Source organism: Bubalus kerabau, chromosome X, assembly GCF_029407905.1.
Source record: "Bubalus kerabau isolate K-KA32 ecotype Philippines breed swamp buffalo chromosome X, PCC_UOA_SB_1v2, whole genome shotgun sequence".
NCBI classification, from domain to species: Eukaryota; Metazoa; Chordata; class Mammalia; order Artiodactyla; family Bovidae; genus Bubalus; species Bubalus kerabau.
Genome location: NC_073647.1, coordinates 70,304,526 through 70,320,192, shown reverse-complemented (window position 1 = coordinate 70,320,192; position 15,667 = coordinate 70,304,526). Strand labels below are relative to the sequence as shown.

Genomic DNA, 15,667 nt, shown 5'->3' with positions numbered 1-15,667 from the left:
CAATACGATAAATTCCTCTGCTGAAGGCTTTCTACTTACAGCAGAAGCTGAGGTTGAATGTGTTTCACTTGGTAGTAGAGGTAGCTAGATGAGGGATCTGTCTATTGCACCCACCTCTGGCTTCTACCTTCTCTTACTTCAAAAAAAAAATATCCTGGTAAACAGCAATCTGGACCCTTAAATTATGATACTAGCAGAAGCTTGAAGGGTTCTCCATAAGTTATTTTATTTCTACCAGGCAGGATCTAAGGTAAAGATGGCAAACAGTAGTTTCATGCCCACTCCATGTGTGAGAGTAGCTGCCTAGAACAATATAGTGAATAGAATTATGTGGCCACTGTTGGGTTCTGCAGGAAAGAATGCCAGAATTGATTAGTGATGTCTGCCACGGACATTAAAGTTTGCCAGCAAATGATCTACTTTTTTGGCTTGGAGCTCTTGTTTGGGGCTATTAGCTCCTTAACCTGATTGCACACAAATCACAGGAAGCTTTTTAAAAAATACTGGCACCTGGAGTCCACCCCAGATTAATTAAATTAGATTTCTCTGGAGGTAAGATTCAGCTGTCCAAGCATCCAAGGTTGAGGACCACTGCTCTGTACCATTACAGATATACAGAAGACCTAACTCAGTAGTTCTCAAGTGTACTTTCTCCAACAAGGACATGCCAGGCTGGTTGCATGAGAATTGTCTGAATAACTTGTTAAACTGGAGGTCCCTGGGACCAAATCTTCAGACTTTGAATTTGGAAGTACGGGGATAGGTCTCAAGAATTTGTATTTGTAAAAACTTCACAGTAGGAAGCTGATATGCAGCCAGGTTTGGAACCCACTGTCCTAAGCTCTTCTTTTATTTATTATTACTTATTTATTTTAATTGGAGGATAACTACTTTATAATATTGTGATGGTTTGTACCATACATCAATATGAATCAGCCATACATATACATGTGTCCCCCTCCATTCTGAACTCCCCTCCCACCTCCACCCCACCTCATCCCTCAAGGTTGTCACAGAGCACTGGTTTTGGGTGCCCTGAGTCATATATCAAACTCCCACTGGCTAGGTAATGTATATGTTTCAATGCTATTCTCTCAAATCACCCCACCCTTTCCTTCTCCCACTGAGTCCAAAAGTCTATTCTTGATGTCTGTGTCTCCTTTGCATGCTCTTCTTAATGCCTCAAATAAATGACAGCTCTGAGGAGAACCATGCACTCTGGGACAGTGGCTTTCAACCCTGACTGTGCATCAGCATTTCCTGGGAAACTTGAAAATAAGAACAGTTGTTACTGTTGTTGTTGTTTAGTCACTAAGTCATGTCTGACTCTTTGCCACCCTCTGGACTGTAGCCCACCAGACTCCTCTGTCCATAGGATTCTCCAGGCAAGAATACTGGAGTAGGTGGCCATTCCCTCTTCCAGGGGATCTCCACCACTCAGAGATCGAACCTGGGTCTCCTGCACAGCAGGCAGATTCTTTACCACTGAGCCACCTTGGAAACCCTAGGGACACCAGTTCTTGAGTCTAACTCCAGATCAGTTAAATCAGACTCTCTAGAGTAGAACTTGGATGGTTCTAATGTGTAGCTAACACCCTAAGAATAGCTGCTTTAAGAAGTAGGATGCAGGAACCTCATTTGGGAAGTTCATCAGGTAGATTTCATTTTTCTTTTGCTATGGATTTTGTCCCTGACTTAGTCTAATGCTTTGACTTGATGTTAGGTGGCAGAACCACTTCTGTTTCTCAAACCTTGTTTACCCACTAGAATCTATCATTTATTATGGTTATGCTGGTCTTATCGGTCTTCCTGGACTAAGTAAACATTGGCTTCAGTGGCTGACTCATTTTTTTACACAAAGAGCTACTGTGTGTATCTGGATGTTTATAAAATGTAGATTCCAATATCTTCTACTTCCATAAAGAAAAGTTTATGAGGATCATTTTTAAAATTTTTTATTTAGATAATCAAATGAAAATTAGGGTAATTGATGCTTTTAAGAGATAGAGTCATTGTAAAGACAAAGTTGTATTTCAAGTGAGAGGCCTTTGAGGGCCCTCACTGTGAATTAGTAGGAGCAAAAAGATCAGCTTAACTTACCCATCCATGACTGGCTCTTGTAGGGGAGAAAAAAGTTTTCCTTGACACTCTTAGTGTCCTTGGCAGGGTCTAAATTACACTGAGAGAGACAGAGAAGCAGGGGAAAAGCATACAAATTACTTTAAGTTTTACATGATATGAGAACCTTTAGAGGGAACCGGAGACAACAAGAAGCAGTTACACTTGTGTTTTAGGCTAGGTTTGATGAAGTGTGGGCAGTTGTATAGAAATATGATAAATTAAGAGATGGCAAGAGTGAACGTTGACATTCTAGGAATCAGCGAACTAAAATGGACTGGAATGGGTGAATTTAACTCAGATGACCATTATTTCTACTACTGTGGGTAGGAATCCCTTAGAAGAAATGGAGTAGCCATCACAGTCAACAAAAGAGTCTGAAATGCAGTACTTGGATGCAATCTCAAAAATGACAGAATGATCTCTGTTCGTTTCCAAGGCAAACCATTCAATATCACAGTAATCCAAGGCTATGCCCAAACCAGTAACATTGAAGAAGCTGAAGCTGAACGGTTCTATGAAGACATACAAGACTTTCTAGAACTAACACCCAAAAAAGGTGTCCTTTTCATTATAGGGGACTGGAATGGAAAAGTAGGAAGTCAAGAAACATCTGGGGTAACAGGCAAATTTGGCCTTGGAATTCGGAATGAAGCAGGGCAAAGGCTAATAGAGTTTTGCCAAGAGAACGCACTGGTCATAGCAAACACCCTCTTCCAATAACACAAGAGAAGACTCTATACATGGACATCACCAGATGGTCAACACCGAAATCAGATTGATAATATTCTTTGCAGCCAAAGATGGAGAAGCTCTATACAGTCAGCAAAAACACGACTGGGAGCTGACTGTGACTCAGATCATGAGCTCCTTATTGCCAAATTCAGACTTCAATTGAAGAAAGTAGGGAAAACCACTAGACCATTCAGGTATGATCTAAATCAAACCCCTTATGATTATACAGTGGAAGTGAGAAATAGATTTAAGGGACTAGATCTGATAGAGTGCCTAATAAACTATGGACGGAGGTTCCTGACATTGTACAGGAGACAGGGATCAAGACAATCCCCATGGAAAAGAAATGCAAAAAACCAAAATGGCTGCCTGAAGAGACCTTACAAATAGCTGTGAAAAGAAGAGAAACAAAGAGCAAAGGAGAAAAGGAAAGATATTAGCATCTAAATGCAGAGTTTCAGAAGAATAGCAAGGAGAGATAAGAAAGCCTTCCTCAGCGATCAATGCAAAGAAATAGAGGAAAACAACAGAATGGGAAAGACTAGAGATCTCTTCAGGAAAATTAGAGACACCAAGGGAACATTTCATGCCAAGATGGGCTTGATAAAGGACAGAAATGGTATGGAACTAACAGAAGCAGAAGATATTAAGAAGAGGTGGCAAGAATACATAGAAGAACTGTACAAAAAAGATCTTCATGACCCAGATAATCATGATGAAGTGATCACTCACCTAGAGCCAGACATCCTGGAATGTGAAGTCAAGTGGGCCTCAGGAAGCATCACTATGAACAAAGCTAGTGAAGGTGATGGAATTCCAGTTGAGCTATTTCAAATCCTGAAAGATGATGCTGTGAAAGTGCTGCACTCAATTTGTCAGCAAATATGGAAAACTCAGCAGTGGCCACAGGACTGGAAAAGGTCAGTTTTCATTCCAAACCCAAAGAAAGGTAATGCCAAAGAATGCTCAAACTACCGCACAATTGCACTCATCTCACACACTAGTAAAGTAATGCTAAAAATTCTCCAAGCCAGGCTTCAGCAATATGTGAACCGTGAACTTCCAGATGTTCAAGCTGGTTTTAGAAAAGGCAGAGGAACCAGAGATCAAATTGCCAACATTCGCTGGATCATCGAAAAAGCAAGAGAGTTCCAGAAAACCACCTATTTCTGCTTTATTGACTATGCCAAAGCCTTTGACTGTGTGGATCACAATGAACTGTGGAAAATTCTGAAAGAGATGGGCATACCAGACCACCTGACCTGCCTCTTGAGAAACCTATATGCAGGTCAGGAAGCAACACTTAGAACTGGACATGGAACAACAGACTGGTTCCAAATAGGAAAAGGAGTACATCAAGGCTGTATATTGTCACCCTGCTTATTTAACTTATATGCAGATTACATCATGAGAAACGCTGGACTGGAAGAAGCACAAGCTGGACTCAAGATTGCCGGGAGAAATATCAATAACCTCAGATATGCAGATGACACCACCCTTAAGGCAGAAAGTGAAGAGGAACTAAAAAGCCTCTTGATGAAAGTGAAAGAAGAGAGTGAAAAAGTTGGCTTAAAGCTCAGCATTCAGTAAACTAAGATCATGGCATTTGGTCCCATCACTTCATGTGAAATAGATGGGGGAACAGTAGAAACAGTGTCAGACTTTATTTTGAGGGGGCTCCAAAATCACTGCAGATGGTGATTGTAGCCATGAAATGAAAAGATCTTTACTCCTTGGAAGGAAAGTTATGACCAAACTAGATAGCATATTAAAAAGCAGAGAGATTACTTTGCCAACAAAGGTCCATCTAGTCAAGGCTATGGTTTTTCCAGTGGTCATGTATGGATGTGAAAGTTGGACTGTGAAGAAAGCTGAGCGCTGAAGAAATGATGCTTTTGAACTGTGGTGTTGGAGAAGACTCTTGAGAGTCCCTTGGACTGCAAGGAGATACAACCAGTCCATTCTAAAGGAGATCAGTCATGGGTGTTCATTGGAAGGACTGATGCCAAGGCTGAAACTCCAATACTTTGGCCACCTCATGCAAAGAGTTGACTCGTTGGAAAAGACTCTGATGCTGGGAGGGATTGGGGGAAGGAGGAGAAGGGGACAACAGAGGATGAGATGGCTGGATGGCATCACCGACTCAATGGACATGAGTTGAGTGAACTCTGGGAGTTGATGATGGACAAGGAGGCCTGGCGTGCTGCAATTCATGGGATCGCAAAGAGTTGGACACGAGTGAGCGACTGAACTGAACTAAACTGAACTGAAGAAGTATGAGGTAAGTGTAATAAACTGGGGAACACTTAGCAAGGCCTGTTTGTTCAGATTTTTCTTGGCATCTCTTTGTCTTTGAAAGACAAGGATGCTCCTTTCTTCTAGGTATGGGGAGGTCATCTCTCACATGAGGGTTTTACGACCTGTTTCAGGGGAGAAGGGTAGGGGAAGGTCAGAGTGACCTTCCTACGTCTGCTGTTGTCTCAGATTCCTTCCGCTTAAAATATTCATTATGCCAAGCTTCCATATTTGGGGGGTAGCATGCCCTGTACCCCATCACCCGGTTGGTCCTTTCTGAAGCAAATGGAATCTCTCTGATTTCTTTTTTTAGAAGGTAGACAACCACAGATAGAGCCAGTCTAGCAGGGATGATCACACCAGACTTGGTAAGCTTTTCAGAATACAGTAGGACTCCTCTTATTCCTCAAAATGCATTTTTGAAAAATTCCATCTATTTCCTCACTTAGGCTTGACTTTTCATCATTAGTGATTAATATACTTGGTTTAAACCTTTCCTCATCAGATCCATGGAGAAGGCAATGACAACCCACTCCAGTACTCTTGCCTGGAAAATCCCATGCACAGAGGAGCCTGGTGGGCTGCGGTCCATGGGGTCGCTGAGTCAGACATGACTGAGCGACTTCACTTTCCCTTTTCACTTTCATGCATTGGAGAAGGAAATGGCAACGCACTCCAGTGTTCTTGCCTGGAGAATCCCAGGGACGGCCGAGCCCGGTGGGCTGCCGTCTATGGGGTCGCACAGAGTCAGACACGACTGAAGCGACTTAGCAGCAGCAGCAGCAGATCCATGTTTTCAAGTATAAACAGAGCTAACCCATTAAGTCCCCAATACCTCCAATGTGTACTCTCAGGAAGAAAGAACCATGATTATCTTGGTGAAGAAATGATACATAAAAGAGAGGTTAAAAGGACCTCACATGGGGTTCCCTGCTGGCTCAGATGGTAAAGAGTCTGCCTACAATGCAGGAGACCCAGGTTTGATCCCTGGGTCAGGAGGGACGATCCCCTGGAGAAGGAAATTGCAACCCCTCCAGTATTCTTGCCTGAAGAATTCCATGGACAGAGGAGCCTGGCAGGCTGCAAAGAGGTCACAAAGGGAGCCTAAGGCTTTGAGGACTAACGCCTCTTTAATGCAAGTTGTTTTTTCCTGCGCTTCTCATTTTAGGAATTCCTTGCAGCGGTAACCTGTTTTAAAAACCAATATGAGTCCTTCAAAGGGATGATTGGGCCCTTACCGCTTAAGAATAAGGGTATAGAGTCCTTCCGGGGGTGGGAGCATGAATGAGACAGGCCTAGGACCTGGGACCCTTGGCTGTAGTGCTACAATGCTTGCAACTGAACACACATTTCCTCCAGCAACAAAATACAAGGAAACTATGTTGTTGTTTGTGTGTTGTTTAGTCCCTAAGTTGTGTCTGACTCTTTGTAACCCCAGGAGCTCACCATGCTCCTCTGTCCATGGGATTTCCCAGGCAAGAATACTGGAGTGGGTTGCCATTTCCTTCTCCAGGGGATCTTCCTTACCCAAGGGTCAAACCCATGTCTCCTGCATCCCCTGCATTGGCAGGAGGATTCTTTAAGCCCACAAAGAAACCCAATGGGAGTAAAAATAACTGTGTGTATGCACAGTTAGGGTAAATTCTGGACAAAACATAGAAAAAGACCAGAAAAACCCAACTGCCACTTTTGAGGAGCCTGGAGCAAAAGCAGGGTACTGTGCATGCCCCCTGCACAAAACACCAGCTAAGGGGTGAGCAAATCACCTAAGCCACCCTTCCAACCTGACCCTTGAACATACCCCTACCCTCATCCCATATAAGGAACAAGCTTTCCCCCCATCCTCAGGGAGCAAGCAAGCAAGAGAACCTGCTATTTCTTCTCAGTCCCCTCCTGCTGCAGCAGGGGCCCAATAAAACCTTGCCTGAAAAAAAAACCGACGTGAGTCCTTTGAGAAACAGTGTGCTGGGACCCAGCCATCGCTGTAGCCCCAGCACCTGGTTCAGGGTAGTTGAGGGAATGGTAGCCAATGAAAATGTACCATCGGAGAACTACCATGGGAGGTTTTGGATCCAGCCTTGGACCCAGCCAAATGAGTCCCAACAGCCAAACTTTTGGAGGACAGCCTAATAGTCCTTGTAAACAAGATCATTTCCTTTCCCCTCTGCCCATGGAACAGGACCCAGTAAACCCCTCGCTGGTACAGTATCCCCATCCATGTGCTCAGAGAATAGACCATTGTATTTTTGCCAAGAGCTGGCTATCCAGTGAATAATCTGTTCCTATACATTTACACTCAGTGCGGAGTATCCTAGGACATGTTTATACTCAAGAAAGGTTAGTATTAACATTGTGTCAAGGGATTAATCTGTTTTAATTGCAAATGTCAAGAATAAACCCCCTTCTTTGGGGCCTAGATGTATGACTTTGCTAAATATTTATAGATAACTTGGAATGTTTACTCTTCATTCTGGAGCTAGGTATTTACTTGCACAATTGCATACTCTTCCCCAACCTCCTACCCCATTCAGTGTTCTCCTGATGTTTTCTCTCTATAAGGAGCAACAGGGAGATAATGGGCATACGTGGCTACTGGAATAGAGCTACTGATATTGGGCGGAGCTGACCCCAAGCTAGTAGCGTAACCAGAAAAATACTATAGGTATATTATCAGGATCATGGAATGAGGAGAGGCCTCAGAATCAGGAATCCTGAATTCTAGTCCCCAGTCTGCTATCAATTAGCTGTTTGACCTTTGCTGGGCCTCAGTTTCCTCATCAAGAAAACAAAAGAGATGAATTTGAATTTTTAAAATTTCTTCCAGCTCTGAATCATCATGGAAATGCTCTCTAAGCCATTTTGAAAGCTCTACCCACTCCAGGTGTGATACTCAGGCCCTCTGGAGCAGAGCCATTCTATAGAACTTTCTGCCATGATGGAAATGTCTAATAAGGTAGCCTCTTCAGTTCAGTTCACTTCAGTTCAATCGCTCAGTCGTGTCTGACTCTGCGACCCCATGGATTGCAGCACTCCAGGCTTCCCTGTCCGTCAACAACTCCCAGAGTTTACACAAACTCATGTCCATTGAGTCAGTGATGCCATCCAACCATCTCATCCTCTGTTGTCCCCTTCTCCTGCCCTCAATCTTTCCTAGCATCAAGGTCTTTTCAAATGAGTCAGCTCTTCGCATCAGGTGGCCAAAGTATTGGAGTTTCAGCTTCAGCATTAGTCCTTCCAGTGAACAGCCAGGACTGATCTCCTTTAGGATGGACTGGTTGGATCTCCTTGCAGTCCAAAGGACTCTCAAAAGTCTTCTCCAACACCACAGTTCAAAAACATCAATTCTTCGGCATTCAGCTTTCTTCACAGTCCAACTCTCACATCCATACATGACCACTGGAAGAACCATAGCCTTGACTAGATGGACCTTTGTTGGCAAAGTAATGTCTCCGCTTTTTAATATGCTGTCTAGGTTGGTCATAACTTTCCTTCCAAGGAGTAAGTGTCTTTTAATTTCACAGATGCAATCACCATCTGCAGTGATTTTGGAGCCCAGAAAAATAAAGTCAGCCATGGTTTCCACCGTTTCCCCATCTATTTGCCATGAAGTGATGGGACCAGATGCCATGATCATAGTTTTCTGAATGTTGAGCATTAAGCCAATTTTTTCACTCTGCTCTTTCACTTTCATCAAGAGCCTCTTTAGTTCTTCTTCACTTTCTGCCATAAAGGTGGTGTCATCTGTATATCTGAAATTACTGATATTTCTCCTAGCAGTCTTGATTCCAGCTTGTGCTTCATCCAGCCCAGCATTTCTCATGATGTACTCTGCATATAAGTTAAATAAACAGGGTGAAAATATACAGCCTTGACATACTCCTTTTCCTATTTGGAAGCAGTCTGTTATTCCATGTCCAGTTCTAACTGTTGCTTCCTGATCTGCTTACAAATTTCTCAAAGAGGCAGGTCAGGTGGTCTGGTATTCCCATCTCTTTCAGGATTTTCCACAGTTTATTGTGATCCACACAGTCAAAGGCTTTGGCATAATCAATAAAGCAGAAATAGATGTTTTTCTGGAACTCTCTTGCTTTTTCGATGATCCAGCAAATGTTGGCAATTTGATATCTGGTTCCTCTGCCTTTTCTAAAACCAGCTTGAACATCTGGAAGTTCACGGTTCACGTATTGCTGAAGCCTGGCTTGGAGAATTTTGAGCATTACTTTGCTAGAATGTGAGATTAGTCCAGTTGTGTGGTAGTTTTAGCGTCCTTTGGCATTGCCTTTCTTTGGGATTGGAATGAAAACTGAACTTTTCCAGTCCTGTGGCCACTGCTGAGTTTTCCAAATTGCTGGCATATTGAGTGCAGCACTTTCACAGCATCATCTTTCAGGATTTGAAATAGCTCAACTGGAATTCCATCACCCTCTCTAGCTTTGTTCATAGTGATGCTTTCTAAGGCCCACTTGACTTCACATTCCAGGATGTCTGGCTCTAGGTGAATGATCACATCATCATGGTTATCTGGGTCATGAAGATTTTTTTTGTGTAGTTCTTCTGTGTATTCTTGCCACCTCTTCTTATTATCTTCTGCTTCCGTTAGGTCCATACCATTTCTGTCCTTTATTGAGCCCATCTTTGCATGAGATGTTCCCTTGGTATCTCTAGTTTTCATGAAGAGATCTCTAGTCTTTCCCATTCTATTGTTTTCCTCTGTTTCTTTGCACTGATCACTGAGGAAGGCTTTCTTATCTCTCCTTGCTATTCTTTGGAACTCTGCATTCAAATGGGTATATCTTTCCTTTTCTCCTTTGCTTTTTGCTTCTCTTCTTTTCACAGCGATTTGTAAGGCCTCCTCAGACAGCCATTTTACTTTTTTGCATTTCTTTTTCTTGGGGATGATCTTGCTCCCTGTCTCCTGTACAATGTCACAAACCTCTGTCCATTGTTCATCAGGCACTCTATCAGATCTAGTCCTTTAAATCTATTTCTCACTTCCACTGTATAGTTGTAAGGGATTTGATTTAGGTCATGCCTGAATGGTCTAGTGGTTTTCCCTACTTTCTTCAATTTAAGTCTGAATTTGGAAATAAGGAGTTCATGATTTGAGCCACAGTCAGCTCCCAGTCTTGTTTTTGCTGAGTGTATAGAGCTTCTCTATCTTTGGCTGCAAAGAATATAATTAATCTGATTTTGGTGTTGGCCATCTGGTAATGTCCATGTGTAGCGTCTTCTCTTGTGTAAGAGAAACCCAAGTAAGACAGTAGGCGTTGAGAGAGGGCATCAGAGGGCAGACAGACTGAAACCACAATCACAGAAAAGTAGCCAATCTGATCACATGGACCACTGCCTTGTCTAACTCAATGAATCTAACTCAATGAAAGGTAGCCTCTAGCTACATATAACTATGGAGCATTTGAAATATGGCTAATGTGGCTGAGGGACTGAGTTTTAAATCTTATTTTATTAAGTGTAATAGCCACATGTGATTAGTAGCTACCATATAGGGCAGCAGAATGCCAGACGATTAGCAGTAGTATTGGCTTGCTTCTTACAGAAGGCCATTATCTGCGCTAATGATGGCTTCTAATTTAGAGAAGATTAAAGAAGTGGTTGGTAAACACTGCTCAGTTGGAATGCTCTTTCTTTGATGTAGAAGGTGGGATACAATCAAATATCCTTAGATGTGTTGAGGTTTTCAAAATGTACAACTCCTGAGTTCTTATTAGTTCCACTAAAAAGTGGCAAGCCATTGAACTAATTTCCTCTTTTTTTCTGTCTGAAATGTTAATATGCTTTTAGCTGCACTTTGTTAAGCTGGGGAAACAATATGAGAGTAGGGCATTCTGAGACATCACAGCAGACTGCCCAGAATCAACTTTCATCATTTCACATTAAACATTTTTTATATCAAAAAAGTGCTTGCTTACTTAATTCTAAAAGTGTTTCTTTGCCATTTAATAGTTCACTGTTCTATATTTCATAGCCTTGACTGCAGACGGTTAGTCATCTGTCTGAATTAAAAACAGTGGCAGCTCTGCATTGTACAACTTATCAAGTTGAAAACCAGCTATGGCTGTTCTTGGACTTGTCTTTCATGCTTCCAAATTTACAATATTTGTCTCTATATAGTAAATAATATCAAGTATTAGTATTAATTATTGCTAAAACTATTAGGAGTAGTAATAACTAAGTAATAATAAGTGTTAATAAGAAAGTAAAAATTTACTCTCATTGTTCTTATAGAGCAAATAGCATTCATGATAAGTCTTGGGGATATTTGCAAAAACACCAAACTCCAGTTCCATGAACTAGTTAGAATAGAGGCTTCTAACAAATATGATCCAGTTGCCCAAGTGGTATTATCTGTGCCAGGGTTGGTAAATCCATGGCCTGAAAGCTATCATTTCCCACCTTTGTCTTTGGCTTTCTTTCCTGCTGAACTTGAATCTAGTCTCAACAGTTTTCTAGGCAGCCAGTATCAAACAATCAAGGCAATTAGCTGGCAACATTTAAGATGAAACTTATTTTCCCTCTCTAGTTTTTGCCATGTGGACATGATCAATTTGCAAGAAACAAAATACAGTAAAATACACATTCTAGAGCTGAAAGGACCCCTAAGGAGCATGCCATCTAATCCCTTGATTTTGTAGATGAGAAGACTGAGGCTGAAAGAGGTGAGGGGTGGTAAATAAGGTTAACAAAGTCAGTTGGTGGCAAAAATGGGACTAGGTCCCAGCCTCCTGACTCAGACAGATTCAGCAAGACGTGGCCTCCAGCCTACCATGTGGTAATTGTACTTTGGATATTTGGTACAAGATTATCATAATTCTTGAGTTTACTAGAAGTGATATCTACTTTCCTGGACATGTGAGACTGGAGAGGCCTGCCTATTAAACTGGGCCCATCCATTGGTTTGTGCGGTAGCCACATCCAAACAGATTATTTGGTTTATTTTCCCATGATTCAGACTTACATGTTTTCCAGACATCTATGTCCAGTGCCACCTGACTGCAAGAAAGAGATAGTAGCCCATTAATTGAAATGACCAACCCTAGCTTAGCAAAATCTATGGGCATGTTTAGTTCTGATCAACTAATACAATCTTTATTTTTATCATGAGCAAATTCCTGTATGTTTGCCTTTGTTAATGGGTTGCTCTCCACCTAATAATTTGCTCCTCTTACTATGTCCTCAGTAGGCATTGTTCTTATGCGAAAACTGTGTTCATTAAGTTTTAATAACACTAATATTGTTAGGCTGTGTCGAAGAGTTGAACTCTCACATTTTAAATAGAGAGCAGTGAAACCTGCTATTCTAATCAGAGGCGGTAGCAGGAACCTGGGAGTCTTGGTTATTCATTCTTTATTATTTTTATTTTATTGAAGTGCAGTTAATGTACAATATTGTGCCAGTTTTGGGTGTATAGCAAAGGGGTTCAGCTATATATTCATATATATATGTAAATATATATATATGCACATATATGTATACATATATATTCTATTCCAGATTCTTTTTCATTATAGATTATTATAAGACATTGATATAGTTCCCTATATTATACAGCAAATCCTTGTTGTTTATTTTATATATAGTGGTGTGTATCTTTTAATCCCATATTCCTAATTTATCCCTCCCCCTTTTCCCTTTAACTCTCCTGCTTCTGTTAGGTTCTTACTGTTTCCATCCTTCATTGTGCCCATCTTTGCATGAAATGTTCCCTTGGTATCTCTAATTTTCTTCTCTAGTCTTTCCCATTCTATTGTTTTCCTCCATTTCTTTGCATTATTCAATTAAGAAGGCTTTCTTATCTCTCTTTGCTCATCTTTGGAACTCTGCATTCAGTTGGGTATATCTTTCCCTTTCTCCTTTGCCTTTCGCTTCTCTTCTTAATGACCCAGATAACCAAGATCTTAATCACCCAGATAACTGCAATGGTGGGGTCACTCGTCTAGAGCCAGACATCCTAGAGTGTGAAGTCAAGTGGGCTTTAGGAAGCATTACTAAGAACAAAGCTAGTGGAGGTGATGGAATTCCAGCTAAGCTACTTAAAACCCTAAAATGATGCTGTTAAACTGTTGCACTCAATATGGCTGCAAATTTGGAAAACTCAGCAGTGGCCACAGAACAGGAAAAGGTCAGTTTTCATTCCAGTCCCAAAGAAGGGCAGTGCCAAAGAATATTCATTCAAACTACTGTACAACTGCACTCATTTGACATACTAGTAAGGTAATACTCAAAATCCTTCAAGCTAGGCTTCAACAATAAGTGAACCAAGAACTTCCACATGTACAAGCTGGATTTAGAAAAGGCAATGGAACCAGAGATCAAATCACCAACATCTACTGAATCATAGAAAAAGCAAGAGAATTCCAGAAAAACCTCTACTTCTGCTTCATTGACTACACTAAAGCCTTTGACTGTGTGGGTCACAACAAACTGTGGAAAATTCTTCAAGAGATGGGAATACCAGACTACCTGACCCACCTCCTGAAAAACCTGTATGCAGGTCAAGAAGCAACAGTTGGAACCAGACATGGAACAATGGACTAGTTCCTAATTGGGAAAGGAGTATGTCAATGCTGTATATTGTCACCCTGCTTGTTTAATTTATATGCAGATTACACCATGCAAAATGCTGGGCTGGATAAAGCACAAGCTGGAATCAAAATTGCCAGGAGAAATATCAATAACATCAGATATGCAGATGATACCACCCTTATGGCAGAAAGTGAAGAGGAACTAAAGAGCCTCTTGATGAAAGTGAAAGAAGAGAGTGAAAAAGCTGGCTTAAAACTGAACATTCAGAAAACTAAGATCATGACATCCAATCCCATCACTTCATGGCAAGTAGATGAGAGGAAAAAATGGAAACAGTGGCTGACTTTATTTTGGGGGGCTCCAAAATCACTGCAGATGGTGACTGCAGCTATGAAATTAAAAGACACTTGCTCCTTGGAAGAAAAGCTATGACCAACCTAAACAGCATATTAAAAAGAAGAGACATTACTTTGTTGACAAATATCCATCTTGTCAAAGCTAGTTTTCCCAGTAGTCATGGATGGATGGGTGAGTTGGACCATAAAGAAGGCTGGGTGCCAAAGAATTCATGCATTTGAATTATGGTGCCAGAGAAGACTCTTGAGAGTCCCTTGGACAGCAAGGAGATCAAACCAGTCAATCCTAAAGGAAATCAACCCTCAATATTCATTGCAAAGACTGATGCTGAAACTGAATCTCCACTACTTTGACCACCTGATGTGAAGAGCTGACTCATTGGAAAAGACCCTGATGCTGGGAAAAATTGAGGGCAGGAAGGGAAGGGGGTGACAGAGGATGAGATGGTTGGATGGCATCAGTGACTCAATGGACATGGGTTTGAGCATACTCTGGGAGACAGTGAAGGACAGGGAATCCTGGTGTGCTGCAGTCCATGGGGTCACAGAGAGTCAGACAAAACTTAGCAACTGAACAGCAGCAACAACCCCTTCCCCTTTAGAGTTACCCCTTCTTTAGATTGTAGGCTACAGTCCACAGGGTCGCAAAGAGTCGGACACGACTGAGCGACTTCACTTTCTTTCTTTCTTTTAGATTGTCTTTACGATCTAAATGATTCCTTAGATTGGCAATGTTAAATGATTTGCAGAGTAAGAATCACATTTATTATTTATTAAGTAGTATAATGACTATAAATCAACAATCAGGAGAAGGGTATAATTGTGGTTAATGGCATTATCATTTAACTGCCAGGTGCATCTGTTTCTAAACAAATATTCGGTGCCTCTGTGTAGAAGGTGTGTTTATATCCTGAAGTTTCCCCCGCTATTGAACATTCCCACTAAACCGCAAGTTGTATCAGAGAGTTTACTCTCGTTCCTTTTTTTTTAACACTTTGTTGTGTCTTAAAGATCCCATACTTGTTTTTGCAATTAGTTGCTTGTGATCCTTTCAATTAGTTGTTTTTCAGTTTGTTGATTATAATCCTTATGATCCTCTCAGTAAAGCAAATTTCAGTGTCTGAAGCTTCTCAGCTCTTCTGAAGGCACAAGTAAGAGAGGCCTGATCCCTAGTTTCCACAGGAAGGCACACCTTCAACTAATAACTTATAATTTTCTTTACAAGATTGGCTTGTGGTACTTCCCTGGTGGTCCAATGGTTAACACTTGGTGCTGCCAATGCAGGGGGCATGGGTTCAATCCCTGGTTGTGGAACTAAGATCCCACACACTATGTGTTGCAGCCAAAGGATTAAAATATACCAAAAAAAAAAAAAAAAAGATTGGTTTGGCTTGGTTCCTGCCATACCTTAGGTCTAGTGGAAAACAGGCCAGACACTCAGGCTTTCTTGACAGAGAAGAATGTCAGTGTCCTCTACAACAGTGCAAATGTGGAAAGAGAAAGTTGTAAAAATTTGGGCCTTTTTCATTTATCCAGGCTTCCCTGGTGGCTCAGAGGTTAAAGCGTCTGCCTGCAATGCAGGAGACCTGGGTTCAATCCCTGGGTCGGGAATATCTATCCTC

The 15,667-nt window shown here is 41.5% G+C and overlaps 1 protein-coding gene across 1 annotated transcript in view; it reads left to right on the top strand.

Annotated features, from left to right (window-relative positions):
• COL4A6 (collagen type IV alpha 6 chain) overlaps positions 1-15,667 on the top strand; it is a 337,408-nt gene that overhangs the window by 204,177 nt on the left and 117,564 nt on the right. The gene's annotated exons all lie outside the window — the stretch shown is intronic.